The sequence below is a fragment of the Stigmatopora nigra genome, chromosome 14 (assembly GCF_051989575.1).
Source record: "Stigmatopora nigra isolate UIUO_SnigA chromosome 14, RoL_Snig_1.1, whole genome shotgun sequence".
In the NCBI taxonomy this organism is placed as follows: domain Eukaryota; kingdom Metazoa; phylum Chordata; class Actinopteri; order Syngnathiformes; family Syngnathidae; genus Stigmatopora; species Stigmatopora nigra.
Genome location: NC_135521.1, coordinates 9,231,736 through 9,254,774, shown reverse-complemented (window position 1 = coordinate 9,254,774; position 23,039 = coordinate 9,231,736). Strand labels below are relative to the sequence as shown.

General features: G+C 35.7%; 1 long non-coding RNA gene across 2 annotated transcripts in view; it reads right to left on the bottom strand.

Annotated features, from left to right (window-relative positions):
* The window catches only part of LOC144207813 (uncharacterized), a 56,967-nt gene continuing 33,928 nt past the window's right edge, over positions 1–23,039 (bottom strand). Inside the window, exons 4-6 of one of the 2 annotated variants that reach the window (XR_013328797.1) lie at positions 17,599–17,643; positions 11,668–11,799; positions 1–65 (exon numbers count right to left, since the gene is read on the bottom strand). This is a non-coding gene — a long non-coding RNA (uncharacterized LOC144207813). The remainder of the gene's footprint in view (positions 66–11,667; positions 11,800–17,598; positions 17,644–23,039) is intronic. The other variant, XR_013328798.1, reaches the window with a different exon arrangement.

Below are 23,039 nucleotides of genomic sequence, written 5' to 3'. Positions count from 1 at the left end.
CTCGTCAGAAAGTCCAAAGTCACCCAGGATGAGGCCATATGATATCAATATTGGATGGATGTCTTCTGGGGACAAAAGGCATAATGCAAGTCAACATTAAATGTTCTACAATTTCAGCTTGTTTTCAATTGAAGTGTATCTCATTGGATATTGTATAGACATTTGAGTACTACTGAGAATGCATCTCAATTTATGGTGATGGATTATCAAATTCCACTATCAGAAAATGTTCACTAATAATTGTCATGGCAAAAAAAAAAATCATAAATTTAACAAGGACAGTCATTAGAAAGAAAAAAAAAACAGCAGTTATTCACATCTTTTGAAAACCTGCACAATCCAAAATGATAAGAAAGCTTAAATATATGTTTTACTACTTTGAGCTGGACATTTAGATATTTCTGTAATTTCAAGTGAAACCTATAGCTGAAGGCAACTACCAAATATTCTGCTCATGGGCAGGAAATGAAAGATAAAAGAAAAAGAGATATGAAGAGAACAAGAGCAATTCGTATATTATGATCTGAAACAATTTACTGTGCACCAGCTACAAAGCCAAATCCGTGTAGTTTGCCCTAATTATGAGAGTGTCTGCTTAAAAATGTGCATTTATTCATGAAAGTCTGGTCTCTCTATATCTTTGTCTCCTACAAAATGATGGCAAAGGCATTTGGTCTTCCTCTTGCACGAGATATAACATTCTGGACATATATGTGTTGCCAACATTATTTTTCTCTAATGCTCATTAACCCAAACCCAAAAAAAAATCCTAAATGCAAGAACTGCAGACACCTTTTTAACATGAATGACAATATCAATACATTTAAAGCAGTTAACCAAACAGCCAAACATCAAAATGACATGCATGCTATTGGAATGATTGAAGAAGTGATGCAAAATGTAAACATTGATTAAACAGTAGAATGCAATGACAGAGCACGCATGTGTCCCCAGAAATGACAGATGTCCACATTTTAGCTTGGCATATGGTATATTATTGATACATCTGTTTGTTATCAAGGAACATTCTAGTAGGTCAGACACCTAATCTAAACAATCCCAATAATTTTTTGACTAAATCACCTCAATCATACATATTTGCTTCTGTAGCCACATGCATTATGGAAAATGTTGAGTGGTTATCATCACAACTCAGCAAGTTTTTACTTCCTTAATTCATCATGGCACCCAGCCTCGGCCATTTTGTCCAACAATTAAACTATTTTTGTACATGCATGGTTTTATATTTCATATAATGTCGCTCTAGCAAGAAATGCAATGTTAAAATGAACATCAGCAAACAAAAAAAAGGTCTAATATATTTTGATCTCAACCAAACAATGCACAATATGGACTTTCTTAGTGCAAAAAGGCCAGAAAACAGCATTTTCTTTTAGAACAAACAGATCCTAGGACCAATCCTTACCTATTTCTTTTATTTCTTCTGTGCAGCTTTGTGTCCATCATAAATGCAATTAATATTCCATTTCCTTTTTAATCAGATTTATTGTTTAATTAGTTTATTTAGCTGTGTGAGCATGAGAAGCACATCTAGTATTATTGCTGGTTTGAACCACCATGCTGCACAGGTGGGGATAGTTAATAATGATGTGGGTGCGGCTTCCTGAGATGCATTGGAGTGAATGGAAAAAAACGGAGTTAAATCATTGTGGCTGCTGACTTGTGGAAAACAATATCCTAACCTAATGGTTGAGTCACTCTCTCCTCTTCAAATCAATAGCAAAAGCCCCAAAATAATTAGTGTAACCATGCATTTAAAAAAATATATCTTTCCACTAAATGAGGTGGCATGAAAAGATGGTAATATGAGTGAGAAATGTTTAATTCATTATATCAAACGAAATTCCCTACTTAGTAAGAAGTTGTGCATTTAGAAAAGAGTGAGAGAGTACTTAATATTTAAAGAGCATAAAGTAATTATATCTTTCCTTGATGCATTCAGGGCTTCATTTGAATAAACACAGAAGGCTCAGAAGCAAGATGCTGCTATGATCTTTAACTCACCCGTTCAGTGGAATCGTGATGTTGGCTCTTCCAGCTTAAAATTATGCATCACAGTTACTAACCAGCTTCCAATTCTCATGTTCTGTTTAGAGTATGCCATATTATGTATATTTGTGCAGTACATTAACAAATATATTACAGATTCCAGGATGAGAAAGGATTTGAATTAAATGCCATGACTTGATTATTCATGTTTTTTTTAAAATAAAATTATTTGGTGATTGTTATGATTTACACTACAACATTTCCTGCAAGGAGGGTGTTCATTTTTTTATTTTTTAAATACCAATGGCTTACAATATTGAATTATTAAAGTTTACTATTAAACCTGAGTTTACAGTTTCACTGTGCTCCAAATGATGAACATTACAATAGTGTAAGAATATGTCCTGGTACAAAATGGCATGCTGAGTTTGCACTTAAATACATTTTATTTGATCATTTTATATTCATGGCCCACAGATGCTTTTTAAATTTACTTCCATCCCGACTTTAACACTGTATTATCAGTTGAATACAAATTTGGCCAACACTTGTATTAAGTTTTTGGGAGTTATAGTCTTTTCTTATATGAAACGCAAGAAATCTTTGGCGGTTTTTTACCCAATTCCATAACATAAGACCATGTAAGGCATGTAACAGAAGACACCTGCCGTAAATCAAAAAGATTATAAAACAGGATGAAGTGCCATTGGAGTTCATTACCAACTTTCCCTGCTGTTCTCGACCATTTTCCTGTTAAGGAAAATATTAAGGCAAACCTTTAAATAGCAATATTGTGTGCTTTGAAAAACAAAATAATGGCTAAAAAGAATTTCTAAATACTCCAAAAGCTATAAAAAATCTTTAAACATTTATATTTTTTTGAATTAATCAAGAAAGAACACTTTTAAATGGTGACACTCAACTATACTAGATGTACATGTCCCTTCAATATTTGATGTATTTTTCTCATTTTTAACAGTTGTCCTTAACAACAGAGAGATAGCAGACATTTTTTTAGGGAATATGCCATGTAAGGCGATTAAAAAGGGATGTCTTGATAACCTTTCATGCAGGTGACTGTCTGAATCACCGAAAAGTATTGATTGTGCAACAAAGCAATAACTGAACATTTGTTTGTCTTGCAGACCAGTAGCCTCATTCATCCCTAGTGGCAAAGGTTTTTAGCAATATTGTAAGCATAACATCAGTGATAAAACAACCTTTACCCTTTACCTACGTTTTCTGTAAAATGGTAAAACATTAAATATTCAAATACAGTTTATCCTGTTGAGACATAAACAAACATCTCTCTAATCAAAGCAATGGAACACACACATTTTTGCAAACTAATGCATTCTGATGTAAGGCATGGTGTTCATAGCTAAAACCCCCCAAAGGTCCATCAAAGGCAAACATAAAATACCAATTAAATCCCTTTCAACTCATATAATTTTATGTTCTTCTGCTGAACATTCTGCATTCGAAGTTTTATGAGGTCATTGATGGCATTATCCAGGAAATAATGACGAAAATATATTTAAATTGTGTTCTGTTGGTGGTGGGATTATTAAAAATTCAAAAATATATATATTGGTCTGATAGGGAAAGCTTCTTAAGAAAGTACCATGGGTTTATAAAAAAAAAAAAACAATTTAGTTGTCATTTTAATTTTCCTTACAGGCCATCAGATTGAAATATACCAACTGTTTTAACTTTAGAGGTCTGATCTTTTGCCAAAGGCAAGTTTCCAAAGAAACATGTTGTCTTTATTCGATAGACCTAGAAAGCTGCAACACATTTCACCAGGCCCTTCAGCATTGATGTCGATGACTCACATTACACTGGCCTGAAAATCTCCTTCGCAAGCATCCTTGGAATTTTTAAATTTGGTGTAATCTTATTTGAATGGGTTGTCTCAGGATGGTGGTGCCTATCGGCTATGATAGGCCCCAGCACCCCCTACAACCCTTGAACCCCATAGAAAATGTATTTTTTTTAGCACTCTTCATGAAAAAAAGGGCACAAACAAAACTTTTGACTTCATATTAGTACTTTGCAGTGCTGTTTGAAACACTTCCTAATTGTTTGCAATGTTTCTGATAAAATCACAGTTTCTTTCTATTGCATCACAATCCTTCATTTGTTTCTGGTTAGGGCTTCAAACACAAGCTCAAAAAATATTGTTTGAATGTGTTTAGAAAATTACTTTTGCTGAAAGTCACTTCTTGCCAAATGACAGTAAAACAAACATGCCCGGAAACAAGGATGAACTTCCTTTAAAAACTGAATTATCTTGTAAACTCTATTTGAAGTTGGCTAAGCTCTTAATTCAATACACTTATAGTTAGTTTACTACAAATATACCCTCTCCACAGTAGACATATGCCAGCTAGTTACGTAATCGTTGTCTTCATCCACAGATCTGCTATCAAAATATATGATTTACTCAGAAATAAAATAAACATTGGCTTAAATATATATATTTTTTTAAAGATTTCATCCAACATAGATATCACAGGATGCACATAGCCGTGTATTTTATTGCACATGCAGCAGGCCAGTATTGGACAAGATTGGCAATAGGACAGGAGGAGGATGCCATATTGTTCAAGGACAAGGAGAAACATTTTTGTAACAGTGAGGATGAAAATAAATGAGGCAGTTATGGGCTGGCTGAATCCTTTATTGATTCACCGAGGTGGTATGAGGTAGACACAGAAAGAGCTGCATATTTTTTCGATCACCAATAAGAGCTCGCCGTTTGTCACTTACTCATAATTCTGCCTTTTTTTATGAAATCAAAAGATTCCTCTGAAAAATTGAGGCAGGTCCATTAGGACTCATGATATCTACATAAACAGGAAACTCAGTATGCTTCCAGGGAGTATATTCCATTTAATTGATTGATTTCCCTTCAAGTAGAGTGTGATTATTATTTAGTTTTTTTTTCATGGAAATTTCAAGAGCAAAACTGGATTGACAATAAATATATAGAGGACAGAAGTCACCATAATCTAAATGAGCATACAATTAGTTTTAAAATGAAATTTGCTGATTCACATTTCAATCTAGCTTTAAATGTGGAAGCATTTCTGACAAGTTGTACTAACAAGCTATCACACAGATTTCTCCGCCACATCTAATATTCCAATGAATGATCCCCCACCTCCGCTGCACGTAAATAAATAGCTGGATTTCTGACTTTTGGCTTTGCGCCACTGAATGGCATGTAGGCTATGTAAAAAGAGGATATTTCAAAGCAGACAAATCCATTCAAGCCATGACTGATAACATCTAATTAAATGTTTCAGTGTGAAGGCATTTTTTTGTATATGACGGAACCTATTATACAATGAATTGCCTTTTCTTTAAAATGGTGGTATGAGTTTTATGGAAAATATTAATTCCACTCTGTTTTTGCTCGTCAGAATGGTTTGCGTACTTTTTGTCATCTTTGTTGTAGCATGCCTGTCATAAAAAGACAGCTCGCTGGAGGTCATGTCAAGAACAATTTCAAATGTATATCAGCTCCCTCAGCTATGAATTTGAGAATGATAAAAAATAAAAGCTTTCACAAGCAAGGAGATCTCAAGAGTTATTAGGTACATGTAAAACATGTACACGTACATGTTCCAACCAGGAAATTTCAATCTATCTTTGTCAGTACTGGAAAATTGTCAGAACACCAAAACACCATCTCATTTTTCTCCACCCACTTTAGATATGAACGTACAAAGTGTAAGAAAGATGAGAGATGAAATAGAATTTTACATTAAACCCTGTCTCATTTCTCTATAGCAATATCAACATGGGGCTAAGCGTGTGTTCAGTTTTTGTAGCAAGTCTTGCGAGGGTTGTGATGCAAGGATTACAAGTGTTGTGAATTATTAGAAGAATTGGAGAAGGTTAGCAGAGACGTGTGGGATGAAAGAAAAAGCAATTGTTTAATTTAAACAAAAACTATATAAGGGAATGCACGACGAAACTGTTTACACGACCTATCAATGAATTTTCCTTTTCCTCTGTGTGAACAACTATTCACCAATTATTCGTCTCCTATAGTTCAGTTATTTCATTTTACTGGCATTGAGTGTTGCATAGTTGAATCCATCACTTCAAATGGCTTCATAATGTAGTCATGCTTATCAAATATGCTCTTCTCACTACTATTGCATCGGGTGTCAGATTACTATTCACAGTCAATGACTTCTTCCTGCAATCTCAGGGGAAAACTCCCACATACAAATTATTGTATTCACTTTCATAGCAAGTTGGAGGAGATTTCTGTTGCTATAGAGAGAGGGAGGAGGGGGGGGGTGGGGGGAGAGATGCTGCTAGGGTTATATGATAAAATGTTCCTGTTGTGTAGGAGGACACATGAAGCATCTTGTGGTAAGCAATGTGAAGCCTAATGAAGTCACAAATGACAGGAATAAAGTTACGACTGAGTTGGCATCCTGTTTTAAATGAGTCCCTTTGCCAAAGTGAAGGGATCATCCGCCTTTCTGCTCCCTATGTTTTGATTTCTTTGAAAAAAAAGTATCTGAAGCCTATTTCAAAGAGGAAAAATAGGACCGAATATTTTTTTTTCTGCACTGTCACAACAGGTAAAAAGAATATGGCTGAGAATATTCTTTTTTCTAGTAAAAAAACAAGAAAGTAATGCATGATTTCAGATGTATATCTAAGATGACAACATAGTATTTGTGTTGTGATGTATGTGTATCCTTATTGTTTCCTAATGATTTTTTTCCTCTTTTTTTGTAATTTGGTGTTCATTGTCCCATAGGGCAATGTCAACTAACATGTAGTTGTCACTTTGTGGCTTATATTACTTTTATAGGGATCATTATAACCATCCATGATGGCTCTTTGTTGTGTTTGGCATACTTGGTATTGAGGCCAGTGCAATCGTGCTGCCCTAAAATAAATGATTGATGAAAATGGGCAGTAATACTGTGGGTGCATATGCTTGAAGCAATGAAAATCCACAATGACTTTCTGAAACTAATGTGTTTTGATACAATGAAATCCATCAGGCATTTTTGTGACAATTTCCTTCATATTCTTTCAGTTCCATATGGGGACTTTTTGACTTCTTTTATTCCCTTCTGCCAGCGAATGAATAAGGAAATGAGTTTGTAAACTACATCCTCCAATCTCATTTTTTTTCTCTATTGGATTATAAGAATTCCCTGCGAGAACTGATTGTGCTTTTGTGAATATAATTTAAACATCACCGTTAAACTAATGCAAGTTATTTTCTGTCTTGCAGAATACCGTGATGTTGTTACAAATCACCAAAGAAATAAAACAAATCATCCCAAAAAGATCCTCCTTAATCCTGCTAAGGCCCTGAGCTCATGTTTAAATGGACTCACGATAGATGCTCTCTCTCTTGCTCTGAGGAAAACATAAAGGCCCACCAGGTTCTCCAACCTAAATAAACATCCGTAGGCAGAAGAAACAGAGCAGAATCCTGTGAAAGGTCAAGCGTTTCATTCTAAAAGGGAAACATTATCAGACTGTAATCCAGTATTTCAAACTTTGCCAAGCAACAACCACTACGTTGGATACCAATGAAAATGTCAGGGTTGGCCACAAAGCCAGCTGGAGGGCCGTTTTCATCACTGCTACGATTTGTTTACATAACAGCCAAGTGGAATGGAAATAAAGGTGACAGTTAGAATAGATGATCAAGCAGTGACCTTATTAACTTATATAGCCGAGATGTTTCAGGCAATTTGCAAATTCCAAATGCAACTGAAAAAAACAAAACAAAAAAAAAAAACAATGCATATTGCCCACGCAAAAAAATGGCACTATGCCCACAATAGTAGTATTGATTTACAACAAAGGTCGATTTGCAACTGAAACAGTTTTGCAACAGCATATACACTGGTAGATCTCGCTTTGTGACGTTACTCGCTACAATATCAGCAAATAGAGATCATCGGTAGTTGTGAAGTTAGACAATAACATTATCCAATTAGATATAAATGCCTACTTAAAACTGAAGTGCACGCTTACGCTCATTTCCGTTGCAATGCAGCATATACGTCTGACTGGCTAATATCAGAACAACAACAATCTCTACTAGAAGACAAAACAATCTTGACTGGTTGACTATTTCTGAGCAGAAATGGACACAAAGCGAGATCTACCAATGTGTATCTACCATTGCAAGTTTGCATACATAGTCTACTTCCTTTAAAATTCTACTACTTCATTTCTGGTGAATTCCATCTTGTGGCATTTACGTGTTTTTCTTTTGCAAACAGTTTGATATTTGCAAAATGGCAGATACTTTCCGGCATCGTTCCAACGTGATACAACCAAATGAGGAGTGTAAAATCATGTGACTCTCAGGTTGGAAGTGAATCCTTCCCTTATAAGTTGAAGTCTTTTACTATACTAGCAGGACATGCAAACTGGCCAAACAGTGGCGTTTCCAATTCCCTGCATAGATTAATTGGCATTTCAGTGATTACACAACTAATTCTGTTCTTTTGGACATGCAAGGGGTCATATACAGTGCAGCAAAAGGACTTGGTCTAAGTTTCCAAGTAAAGTTTTGGCCCATTTATGCCCACTTAAATACAAACTACTGCCTCTCAGTAAAAATGTATTCACTGAGCATATTTTTTTCATCATGTTCCTCTCACTGTCCATAAGGACAGATGCCCACAGCCACGGAATGACTCCTGGTTCACTGAGTCTTTCACTTCATCATAATCTTTGTCTCATCAAATCACATCATATTTATTTCCCTTGTGATGTCGCAATTTGTCATTGAGTTTCAGTTGACTGCGTCCTAAATGCCCAAAATCCACCTTATGCTTACTTTCTTTTTAAAACATGATCAATCTCCAGTGCAAAAAGGCAGTTATTTTTTCATAACATGCTCCTACCAACGACTTTATTAAAAGATTTATCATCAGCGGCAACACAACTAAATTTATTTAATTTACTTCACTTTAAAGATGTTCCGTTTAAACAATTTCGCTTCATCTGTTCATGCCGTTGCCTCTGAACCTGACTAAGCAGTGAAATGAAGGAAACGACTGTACTTTAAACTATGAGCTTGCAGCGGTTGCTAAGCGTCTTATAAATAAAGAAGCGTGTTGTTTGAGCTAACTTTGATCTTCGGCACTCTCTCAGACTCCGACATGTACACACTGACTAACTGCTAAATACTCTAAGGAATCTGTAGAGTTAGAGGTGGTATATTCTAAACAAAGTTCAGTATCAAAGTTCCTCTCTTGACTCAAATTAATTAATGTTTTTATCAAGGCTGGGCAAATTAATCAACACATTTAAATATTCTAATCTCACGACTAAGGACTTTGCTTGTGTGAATACACCTTTAGTCTAGAATTGTGACTGCAGGTTGTCATGGTGTCAGATTGCATACTGAGGAGCATATGTTCACTATTAAATGCAGTAGAACATCACTAAGTGTAGGCTTAAGTGATTATTTAGGTCTAAACTATTCACATGGTTGAAAACAATCCTTTAAAACATTTATTTTATCACAAACCATCGTTATACAAGTGCTGGTGACTTTGGCGCACCATAGTACAGTTTTAAAATGTCTCATATTAGTAGTGCAGTTTAATAGCTAGTTATTTGTAAATGTTTTTTGTAATATATTTAATACTGTAATGCACACGTCACAAGTAAATACATTTTTTGAATGCAAATGTAATGAAAATGATTAGAATAGAATGCATTAGAAGAAAATGGCAAGGAACAGATAGAGACACTTGAACTATGTGCCGCTTATGGTGATCTCAGCCTTATTATGTCTCATTCAATGAAAAGCTTGCCTGCATCAGGCAAAGCGACATGCGGGCTTTGACCCCCAGAAACCGACATGGTTATGCTGGTGTCACGCACACCCACACACTGCCAGTTCTGAATTCCCGCTGAATGTATCTCTCTCCTCATCAAATGGATGAAATCAGCATTGCTACGCTCAACCCACATTGGCTTTTGATAATTTAATGTATTGGCACAGCTGGAGTTCAATCTTCTGAGGGCCAAAATAATCCACCATAAAATAGTTATACGTGGTCATTTTGTACAGATCTTACAAACCTATGTTTTAATGGGAGATTTTTAAAACCATGTTATAGATTTTTAATGAATACTATATCTGCCCTACTGTTACATTGGAACAAGCATACATTGGCAGTACAAAAACCTACTGCAATTGTTCGAATATGCTAGGTTAGAAGGAAATGGCTGTGGAGATTAAAACAATACTTAGGAATAAAATCAAGATGTTTTAAAAATAGGTTTGCTCTGTAAGATATCAGGCAAAAATCTAAACATTGGCTCAGGTGAGCTCAAGATACGCAATGATATTAACAGGATTATTTCCTTGGTGCTCGTGGCACTGCTTGCTTTGTATTTATATGTTCATTTCTTGTTTTTCTAAGCAACTACATGTAAAAAAAACTATTAAAATGTGAAAAATAAATCTGATTTCATACATCCCATCTTTTTTTTAGTATTGCACATCTTAACTTTCAAATGTGTATTAAACTTATTAATATGGCATATATTTAGTTGGAAAAAAAATACTGCAAGGACACAAATGTTTTTTGTTGGCTATTTTACAACCATTTTGGTCTCAGGTATTTTTTTAAGCATGTCACCATAAATTTTTCAAGCATGATACATTTGCTTTGGGCCTTGAATGGGAGTCATTTTTCATGAATCTCTGTTATTCTTTCTCTATTCTGTCCTTTTGATTTATTTGGGAATCTGCGTGTTTACTACCTAGAGCTATAATAGTGCAGAGAAGATAAAAGCTGTGCTTGGGTCAGTTCATCTGAGTTCAACCCCTCTCATTTTCCTTATCTGACACAAGTCCTCACTAAACAATAGTACACAAATCCATACACATTTTTATTTCATGTTATGATCAGTCGCATGAATTCCAATTCATTCCTTGATTGATGTAGTAGTCACTCGAAGCCCAGGCTATGACCGAAATATGGCAACTCTAATATTTGGTTGGTTTGGAAGGTTTAAAAAAATAATTTTCTATCTACTTACTTTCTGGTTCTACATTTTAAACATGCTTGAATTGTTTGTGATTTTTTTCCTGGTGTAAAGCTGACTGATTGTTCAAATTTAAAGTTTTTTTGAGTATCTCATCATTAGTTTCTCTCTTTTCTGTCTTCTCCCTTGCCACTGTGCCCACACAAAAGCTAATAGTGTGCAATTATGCTGTCTGCCCTGTAGCTCATTGAAGTCATATATATTTTACAATGACAATGACTTCCTACACTTTGTGAGAAATGTATTGTTGTGCAAATTACATCATGCATCTGTCTTTTTTATTGCAACCATTAAGCAGGCCTAACATGTCATAATTCTAGGTATTTTTCACCAATTTATCGTTCAGTTGTGCTGCTGATTTTCTTATTGGAACTGTCTCATTTTAAAAAGTAGAGATGACTAAATCACACAAAGATCTATCTTTATCTTATTTTAAAAATGTTTGCTCTTAAATACATTAATATTGCCATAATTTTAATGGCAAGGAAACACTAAAGTCGTAAATTGGATCTAAAGCACCTGATTATAAAGCCACGGTGGCAAAATTTCAAAATATTTAAGAAAAAACAAATATACACAACATACCTGAATGGAAGCTGCACGTGTCCACATTTCATATGGGTTATTTAATCAGAAAGGTGAGGTGATGGATGGTTAACACATTTTCCCTCACAGTTCCGAGATCGAGGGTTCAATCAGCAGTAGTCTCCGAGATTCCTGTGTGGAGTTAATTTTATTTAGTCAATACTGGCAAATGATCTGGATTATTCTAGACAGCATCACATCATAATAAATCAAGTATTCATGCCCCCACATTTTTCAGCACAGCAGGCTGAAATTGTCATATGACTCAGCGACTAACATCCAGTAGGGAAGGCAGCTGTGTGAACTCTACTCTGAGGAGTGATTTGCCCTGTGGAGAGTTTCATGGCAGTCAGTGTATTGGCATGCCCAGTCTTCGAGAGAGCATGAAACCACTTGGCCCGCCGCCTTCAATTTTGAACGTTCAGACCCTCGTTTTGGATTATCTCCTCTGTTAGGAGAGCTTAGCCCCCTTAGTGAAACCATTAACTTGGGTTTCTTTGTGCTCTGACTTGATGAATGTTCTAGTTCATAAACAGTGTTTCCTCTCTTTCCCCAGAGAGGCAATTTTCCAATCCATCTTATGCTGAACATTAACTATCATTTTAATTAATCCATCTTTACAACTTCCAAAATCGGATTTTTGTTTGAAAAAGCCAATTGCTGCCAGTCTGACAAAGAACAGAGCCTTTTAAGCAATTTTTTGATTTGCTATATTAAAAATATTCTTCCTGTACAACTGACTTCATTTCTTCAGATAACTACAATAATGCATTTACAAAGCGTACAGTGGCCGAATATATTGCATATAAAAGAGTTATCTTCCGTACTTTTTTTTTTAGACTAATGCCTTTTGGTAAGAGTATAATATGCTCTGCCTAATAAAAAATAGAGCAGCCAATCTGATTTATCCTTGTAAAAAAGGTCTTAGATTAATAGACAATACCAAGTCTGTTTTGTGTGAGTAAAGTTTTCTGCTTTGAGATGACTAAATATTGTTTTTTTTGTGATACCTAAGAGATTTTATCAAAATGAACAATGCCTGCATGACATTTATTTGTCAATAATCCAATGATTTTTACTTTACTTCCTCAATTGTGTGAAGTAAAAGCTAATAATATTGCATGAACCACAATAAGCTTTTTTTTTTCTTTCCAATAAGCAACCATATGGGAGGCAACTGCTTTTCATCTGAGTGAAATCAAACAACAGGCATGGAGCCTTTTAGAAATGATTCAGGTCTAATAAAAGTGCCAATGTGCATGCATGCTGTGTTCTCCAGAGGTTGTCATTGTTTACAGGCTTCCAAATCAAAGCTTTACTTTGATTTTCTCAAGGACGTTGATTGGTCGTGTTATTTTTGAGAGATCAGCTTGATGCATGGGGAGATTCCTTCTTCCTTTTCCCTAATTGTTGTCACACTTTAGATATCTTAAATGCCGATCAGGCAACAAAGCTTTATTCTGGAGCATTGCCCTCAAAACTCAAATGAGCATGAATCTGAAAATAGAAAAGAAGCATCCATTTCTCTTCCAAGTAGAATCACAAGTAGTCACAAGAAATATGAAGTAACTATTTGGTGAATAAAATGGAGGGAATTTGGGACGGTGGATGTGTGATTACCTGCCTCGTAGTTCTGAGATTGAGGGTTAATTTCCCATATGGGGAAACGCAAAAGTGTGTCCAATCAGTCTACCATGCATGCTTTTTTGGAATGTGGGAGGAGACCGGAGTACCCAGAGGAAACCCACAAAGGCCTAGTTAGAACATGCAAACTCCACACAGGTGGACCACTCTGGATTTGAACCCAGGACCCCAAAGCTGTGAGGCTGACACACTAACCACTCGCTCCACCGGGCCACCCAATTCCTTACAATAGATATAAAAACATGCTTACGTTTGACAGAGTGCTACTAGTATTTTCGGTGCGAAAGTATTATGGGCAATAAAATAAAATCTTGTTCCGTGAGATTATACTTTGCACATGCGTGTATTTATTATTATGGTGTTCGTTGCTGAAAGCACGTGCAGCAGAAAGAGGATTTTATGATCTAAAAAGCCACCTTAAAAGAGCAGTAAATATAGACAATGTGTCAAGAAGTGTATATCCTACAAACCCACAGATCAACACTTTTCTGCTCTTCACTCAGCATCGTCGTCTGGCAGCAAAGTGACAAAAGCAGAAGTTGCTTTCTGCCACTTTATGTTTCAGAACAACATCCCTCTCTCAGCCGCACTCTTCAGACTCAACAAGTGCCACAGTATTATTTTTTGTTTGTATTTTAGTAGTAAAAAGAGAACATAACATTTTGTAAATACCTAAGAAATGCAATTTTTTTTTTTACAATAGTAATGAACATTTCATTTTGAAAAATTATGAAAATGTAAAACACTCACACACACACAGACACACACACGCATACCCACACCCAATTTTACGTAAGGGTTATGTTTAAGTATTATAATTAGGAATTGTTTCATAAGAGAAACCATGGCCCAAGGTTGAAAAGTATGCAACTGCATAGTTAAAAAGTGTGAATAGTGTATGTCTTTGGCAATCATAATGTGTGTTTTTAGAATTGCTGGATGTTCCAAAAAGCACTTTGTGTGAATCATGCAGCAGCACCTTCAGTGATCTTAAATGTTGAGTGCAGCAGTTAAGTTGAATTTGGCCCATCGTCTTGTAGTTCCCAAATCCGTGAAGCTAAAAGATTAATCTTGAACACAGAAGTAGTGTAGTGCACCATAGTAGGTTTGCTTGGAACATAGAAATGTTCTCGATTCATTTAACCATTCCTGAGTAGTCCTTCAGAAGGGTCCCATGCCAAACATTTCTTGCACGTCTTTCCATCAAGTTTGGGAAATAATTTGGGTGGCAAAGATGGCCCTTTTCAGCCTAATCTAGTAGGCTTGTCAGAAAAAAAAGACCATTTCACTCACCAATATTTGATATGTAAACAAGCTGTTATCAGATTGGATTGCTGTTCTCCTTAATGTCAATATAGGAAATGACTTTGTTCTGAATGGAAATTGGGAATGTATAATGGCAGTTATATTAGCTCTCAGCAACATGATGCTAAATTTAAATCATGGAGTTGTTTGCTCACTTCTACAGAACAAGAACTCCAATTTTGCAGTGTCTCGTGCAACTGTTAGTCTTTGTCATCCTGTGAACCAAAACTGGACTGCATGATTACAAAGCATAACAGTTGGCGATTTACACGCACGTTCTGCAATTTGACCTTAGATGCCCTAAACAGTGAGCCTGTAGTATAATCTCTTGAAGCTGCTCATACAGTAAGTCTATAATCACTTTTATAAACCATAAACAGAATTGATTTCCCCAAATTCCTAGACATTTCTCTCAAAATACACTCAAAATATTTATTCATAAACCTATCTGATTATTAATGCATTAATGCAATGTGATTCAGGCATTTTTTTAGAATTCGGTGGGTGTGTACTAGCCACCAAATGAGCAGAATTTATAAGTAGAGTATTTTTTTCATAACAACACATAATCCTGATCTGCTTTCTGCCAACTTTTTCCTTTTGATCGGCTTTTGCATTCAATTATTAAACTGCATTGAGATAAAACTCAAAACAGTTCCGATACTCCTTTTGACCTTTTGTTCGTCTCCCTTACATGTCAGAAAATAAGCATGCTATTGTGATTATTGTTATGTATTTCTCTGTCATTGGTTTGAAGCAATATCTTTTTTTTATTTGGATCAAACAAAGATATTCAGTTTATATTTCATTTCAAGGAAGCCAGAGAAAATATCTGTTCCAACCATTAATAAAATATTTTGTGCATGGCGAGCTGATATCTGCAAACATAACAGTTGTTGTATATTTGCATATTTTAAAAAAGGTACATGTGTCATCTGAATGAATAACAGTTGATTTGCATTTGGTGAGTGCAGATTTAAAAAAGGAAAAGTATCCTTAAATGAGTATTTTTCTTTAAAAATGATAATTAAAACCCAAATTCCACATGTAATTTAAGAGTTAATGTTCATTCAATTGAACTCAACCTTACTTCTCCTATTGATTTATCTGAATGTTGGAGTGATGAGAAAAACCCTGAAAAAATGCTCAAAAGCTATATGATTTGATGAATCTAAACCATATGAAAGAATATGATTTGGCTTTGGAAGAGAGCACTTTTTCTTCCACGTTTCCTTGAACTCACAGGATACGGCTGCAGTGAAATACAGTTTGCAAGCAAATAGAACAGGTTTGCTATCAGTGCTGCTAAGCACCACTGTAACACAAATCCATCCATCCTTGCAGGGCCTCCCTGCAGTTTACCGTTAATAGTCCTCCTCTCCTCCTCCTCTCTCCTTCACTCACTTGCTCTCTTCTAAACACCCCCCCCCCACACACACACACCTCTCACACACACTCACACACACATACACACTCCACAGCTTCATGCTACAATATGATGTATGAGCTGATTTTGTCACTAGAAACCCACTTTCACATTCACTTTTTGTTGCGATTCTCAGTGCTTCTCTGCTCTCTACACTACCAAGTTTTTAATACTGTGATGTAGCAACTTATTTTAACAGCAAGTTCAGATTACTGACTAGCATATGAATGAAGTACAAACTTGAAGCATCCACCACCATCCATTGACTTTCTTATGAACCTTTTTTATCATCAGTTTACCAAGATGGAATACTTTGTTACTGTCTAATCCTTTGGTCTGCGCGTCTGTGTATATGTGATAAATAGGTTGGCCAGGGATGGACAATTTGCAAATGTAATCGCCAATAGCAACAACACAAATGCATGTATAGACATATTAGGGAATTAGACGTTTATAACAAATATAGAGATTTTTTTTATGATATTAGCTGCCTATGTTAAGCAATGGCATGTGGCCCAACAGACTTTTCTTGTCAGAAATAAACATGTATTAACATCTGGCTGGCTGGTTATTGTTAGTGGATTCCATCAGGCATACTATGATCTCAACTGAATGATAACATTAATGGCACATGTCATAGAGTTATCTCTACTAGAATAATTACTTCTGAGCAGAGATTGTCACAAATTAAAAAAAATCTAACATAGTGTACCTAGGGTTGTCGGTCACCAATTTCCATGCTGGTCCTTTTTCGATCATGTTGTGTCTGTCGGCAGTTGTGTTTTTTCTTTTGCAAAACCTTCGATGTTTACAAATTGCGTGACTCTTCCGGGCACTAGAGATGAAGACTTTTCAAAAATGTCTTTTGATAAATCTGTTTTCAATCATGTCACTGATAAAAAGAAATATTGGTGTTTTTGAGTTGTATGATGAGATTTTTGTGACCTAAGGAGAGAAATTGAATTGATTTATTTTATTGTCTTTACACAAATATAATGAGATTTAAAGCCTCAACATGGAGTGCACATATAACAACAAAAAATGTGTCCAAATTAAGTAGGGAGTTATGTCATCATATTTGCTTGTTGTGGAAAATATTAGGTAAAAAAAATTGACCATCAGAAGCAGATACTGCAATTAGCTCTCCAAAGTAAACTCCCAAAAGTAAAAGTTATTCAAGTATGAAGTGGATAGGAGCTCTACTGTCTGAAAGTACATTTTTCTTCTGCATCAAAAGTTATTTCCTTCGTTTTAATGCACACATTTTTGTAAACAGTAATAAAATGGGAATCACTACTTTGGGAAACATTCACTGGCCCATAAACTGCAATTATTATAAAGCAAGAAAGAAAGTTAATATTTGACCAAATCAAGTTTGAGCAAGTTTTTGGGTACTTGCACATGCCATCTTTAAACTTTGCCTCATTGTACGTATGTGTTTGCATGTGTTTTAGTCTTTTTGTTGAGATAATTTACTCTTAGTTCATGATGGATGCTCTATTGATATGGCCTTCATTTTTATAATGTTTTTCATTATGTAGACTTCAATGAGTTACCTTGTATATGGAATCTGCTTTGGGGATGAAGCTGCATTGCCTTGCCTACAATTTTGAAGAAAAAAGTACAGCACCATTAGTCATCTTGTACTGGTATTGTCAGCCTTTGAGTTGTCCTCATTTGGCCTTTAATTACTTTGCACTTGGAGTTATTTGCACATTGACATGTATTCATGGTTAAAATGAAGTGAGGTGCTTTTGTCAAGCTTCACACTTTGTATTGAAGTAAAAAATGCAATTGAGCAATGCCAACCTACTTTGTGTTATGTGCTTATAAGCTTGAGCTGCTCTGTATATCAAATAACAGAAATCCTAGCTTGTTATCACCAACAATGAGTGCAAATTATTGAAGACCACAGCTTGATTCATTTGAAATTTTGTACGGAAATTTTGTCCACCAAATGAACAATGGATAGTTCACTAATGAGGCAGAGTTTTTTTTCCTGCTAAACTTAAAATTTACGAAAAAAAAAGGTTTATGTTAGTTTAATATTATATAGTATTGGGTATTTGTTTGTGATTGAACTAGAACATTATGTTTTGCATAATTGGATAACATTTAAACAAAAGCATTATTTTTGGCTGTGAAATGTTTCCTAACCTCACACATACTGTTTGTTAAAGCAAAATGGAAATGTTTACCGTGAGACAGTCAGTTTGACTGTTTGAAAAGAGCACAAAATGGCCTTTTGATTATGCCCTTTACTCAAGTTTTAGTCATTATATGTGAGGCACGCAGTGGCACATGCGGTGGAATATGCAAAATGAGGCTGTTTCACAGGAGTTGTGCAAAAACATTTAGTATGACCCTTCAAAAGAATACAATGAAGTATTTATGTTTAGAATTTGATTGGATGCAAGGACTGACATTGTGCTTCACTGCTGGCAAACGGAAATGCAGTCTCAGTGACTCATTCACATATAACAAAACAGATTATAATTCAAATACCTAACGGTAGTAGTATGATTTAACTCATTTGCTTCCGTGATACTATATTGGTGATAATGAAAAAGAATGACTAAAACTTACCTGAGTAAGGTAAAAAATGGGCACTAGGGATTTTTGCAAAGACAGTTTGATCCACTTATTCAGACTTCAAAGACATCCAAAGGTTGTAATTCCAATTAAAGCCAATAACCCTCCTGAATATGTCATCAGTTGCACTTCAAACTGTGTGGGTTGGCACACAGAACTTTATGTTCTGATAATGTGGTCCTGTTAAGCACAGTACTGCCCTTCTGCTTTTATTCCAGCTGTTTTTCCACCTTCACATGCAAATCAACTGTTGCCTGTCACAATTACTTGGTTTAAAATAAGGTCATTGTGAAAAGCTAGCTCAAGTAATCTCTATTTCAAACCAGATACCCTTTTTTTTCTAATATTTTCTTAATCAAAGTCCCCACAGTGAAAACATGTAACTTCTAAAAAGATGCAATGTGTTCTGGGCATTAGAGTTTTGTCAGTGTTGACAGAATCTCCTCAGAGGAGTGCCATTGGTTGTGCTGGCTCGGGCCGGTGGCCCAAATGTTTCAATTTACTAGGTAATCACTTGCACAGTTTGAGACGTGCAGTGACATGTAGAAATGTTCATCAGTCCTGACACCCTGATCTTGGAGAAGAACTTTTCATTGTTGTTGTGTTGCCCTCTCAACACTCACCCCTCACGAGTTTGCCCTAAATAGGACACAAACACCATGTGATTGCATGTCCGCTGTAATGTCATCAGCAGGAGAGCATCTTTGGCCCCAGATAGCTTGCCGTGGAAGGACATTGAACAGCCACATAATGCTAGAGGATTTAGCCATTAGTTCCTTCCTTTCCCCCCAATCAAAAATAAAATAAATCAAAGTAAAGAGGTGATGAATAAAGCTGTCAGTGTTTCGTCCTCTATGACATTTAGGAGCATTCTCACATTCTCATTAATAATCAGTATGTGCTACTGCTTCCTTTTTTTAATTATTATTTTGTATGCTCGGCGTAAACATTGAAATTTGAATTTCATTTTGAATACAGTCTGCAGAAGCAGCAAAATGGGAATCTATTGTATTCCTTTATCCGACATGTTTGAATCTGGTTACTAAACAAAGTGTAATTGAAATGAAATTAGCCAACAAATTAACCAAGGAACATTTGATTGTTGGTTTTCAACACTAAATGTGAACAAGTTAATTGCTCCTTGTCTCTTTTTTGTTCTCTTCTCAGAGAAACACAGCTAGCTTTTGCTACGGTGTATTGCTCTCTTTTTGTTTTCGCAGAGTTCACCATGAGGAGGATGGTTTAACATCCTACTTGTGGCTGTCAGGGCCTGATTCAATTTCCGCCACTTGAGCCTCTGAGCTACAAAGATTCTGAGAGGATGTTGAAACCCTGGTCAAAGACTATTTCAGTTGCACACTCGGGAAAATTGGGGAGTACTCCGATCCCTAGTATTCAACCATTAGTGAAATTATTTACATTGTAAATTGTTCCACTTTGATATCTGGATTGGTATCACAGCCTCTGAATGATAAACGATTTTAGACTTATGTACTATAGTAGTTTGGATCACTGTTACTTTGCCTATCTTTGCAAGTGTGTGTGGTCTGGCAATTTTTGTTTTGTGCATTGCAAATAGTACACGGAATACAATCATTCTTACAAAATGTTAAAAACTATGGCATAATAGAATTATTTCTGATAAATTAAGCATTTTATATTCCGCAAAAGCTGAAGAAAATGGTTAACATCTGCTGCCTGCAGCGTTTAGTACAAAGCCTGGGGAAAAAAAGGCTTTCAGACCAAACAAACTATTATTTGTATGCATGTATTCAGCAGAGCATTCATAAGAATAATAATAAGAAATCAGCTGAGTCACGCTAGTGGTTATCAGACTTAGTCCTTTAGCTTTCATTTCGACTGTGTTCTAATGCCTTCTTCTGCTCGGACAAACTGCAAGTTTCATTGTGAGAGCCATAAGATGTGTCAGGATATTTTATAAAGGTTAAAAATAGAATCACAACAGATGCTGGTTCTAATGTAATCTTGAACTGTTTAGGAACAGGAGGAAGGTCATGTTGGGTTATTTACAAAAGTTTAACAATTGGCGTGTTTGCAGTTATGTATGTCACAACATTTAAATGTGTTTAAAATAGTGACAAGCTGTGGGGTGGGGATTTTGATGACGAGGAATCTTCAGAGTCAAATCTTATACCTAGTAATCTTGCATTTTAAGATGTAACTTCTGCTTGACTTTTGTTCTTTAATTTTTACTGTGTGACAGCCAGGCATCTTCTTGACCTAAGGCAATGTGTGTTCATCTGAGCGAATCAAATTTTCCATTTACTTTTGAGTGAGCTTGCTTACTTGTTTTGATTTAAACGGGCAGGGGTGAAGAAATCTCGTCAGTGTGTGCGGGGTTGTGCGTGGATGTGGGCATTTTGATGCGTGCTGGCCATGGCCTTCTTTGTAGCAGAAAGGAAGTTGTTAATCTCGGAGTGACAGGACTAGAGTACAGCTGCTGTTCATTTAGTGACCATGCACGGAAAAGCTTTTCTTCTGCAATAAAACTGGGGAGGTAATGTGACTACTTTGGCACTTTTGAATCACTTAAATACTCATTAGAAAGCTAGTACAATTAAAGTGCAGATAGAAATATAAAATATTTTATGAGCTTAAGTTTAAAAATTTCTCCTTCTGTGAATCAATCCATCATACTAATTAATTACCTATTATTATAAGGCAATTTCAAATGTGAGTTTCTGATTTTCAGAGTATACTTGTGTCTTTCGGCCATTGTCTTCGGACCTAATTTAGATTTAACACATATATTTCAAATAAAAACACAAATGTTTTTCTTCAAATTAGTGATATTTGATAATTTACCACAACACACTGGTTAGGAATTAATGCTTTAGGCACCTGTATCATAGATCTCAAAACATTTAATAGGGCTTCTTTTCATTTCAGTGTACTATTTTTATTGCCTTGTTAAGTTTTCCCATTTTTTTCCCCATTATTTTTTTTTGTGCAATGATGATTGCCTTTTTATCATTGTATTATATTGTAAGGGAGATTCCATTTATATTAGATGATGCACAAATGGTTTGCCTTTACAAATTGAAACTCAGTGTTGTCATGAATCATTTATGGGCTGGACAGCGGTCTGTAGGATAGGACTGACTTTTGTTCCTTTGTTCAACCCATTTCTATAATTCTTTTTACATGTACATTATATAAATGATAGATTGAACATCAGACCCCTGTGAATGACACTGCTTTTGTATAGTAAATTACACAACAAATCTAATCTAAGACAATAACTTCCCAGAATATTTTGTTACTGCTGAAGGCATTTCTCGACAAAACTGGTAAATTATGTAACCTGATAAACTGCAACCATCTTGACTATCGTTATTTTAGTAATATAACGTTTAAAAAAAAAATAGGTGTCAAATTAATTTTGTCTTAAATCTTTTATACAACTTATCCAATATCATACCAGCGCATATGGATATATATGATTCTATGAGGAGAAGGATGCCCACACTCACAACTCAGGGCAATTTACAGGGTTCAACCAACCTACCCTGCATAAAACTGTAGTAAGTAACCGGAAAGAACACATGAAACCAGAGAGAACATGCAAACTCCACACGATGAGGACCAACCTGGGGTTGACCCCACCATCCCAGAACGGTGAGGTCAACATGCTACCCACTCTGTAGCGTGTATATAATTAACCTATATATTATTCCATAATGGAGATGAAAGGTGGTAACGACATATTTTCACCTCTTATTATGACATATTGCGTGTTCGCTCCCAGCCTTATTGACAGCAGACAGCTGCATGAATTATACACATAATACATACAATTCTTGCTGAGTGCAATGCCACTTCAACGGCACGGAGAGAGCCTCTAGTCATGACCCTATTTAGATTCCAGTAGGTGCAACACAACAGAAGTTACTTCATGGGATTGGCTTGACTGCCTTCTGCCAGTTTAGAAAAAAAATGCTCTTTGGAAAGTCTCCAACTAAAAAGGAAAAAAAAAGAATGAAAGCGATAAGCAGGGCAATAAAGGAAGAATAGCCTTTGGTGCAGCCTGCACTCCTCGGCAAGCTTCAAAGAGCAGTATGTCAACAGAACAGATGCAGTAGCAGACATGACTTGCATAATAAGTTACTGATGCAGAAATCATTGTTTTCATCGGTCATTATGAGCAATTCGACCACATGCTGTCATTTTGTGAGTGTAGTAATGGCAATTTTTTTTTGAAACGCCAGATTTACAAAGTCACTATGTCTCTTTCCAAACTGATACTCTAACATGGAACATTTCAGCTCTTAACCCCAAAAGAACACGCAGTCAGAGTTAATATATTAAACTCACCATATATCAATATATAATCAATACATTTTCAAATAGGAGACATAGAAGTTCACTCCAAACAACATTTGAT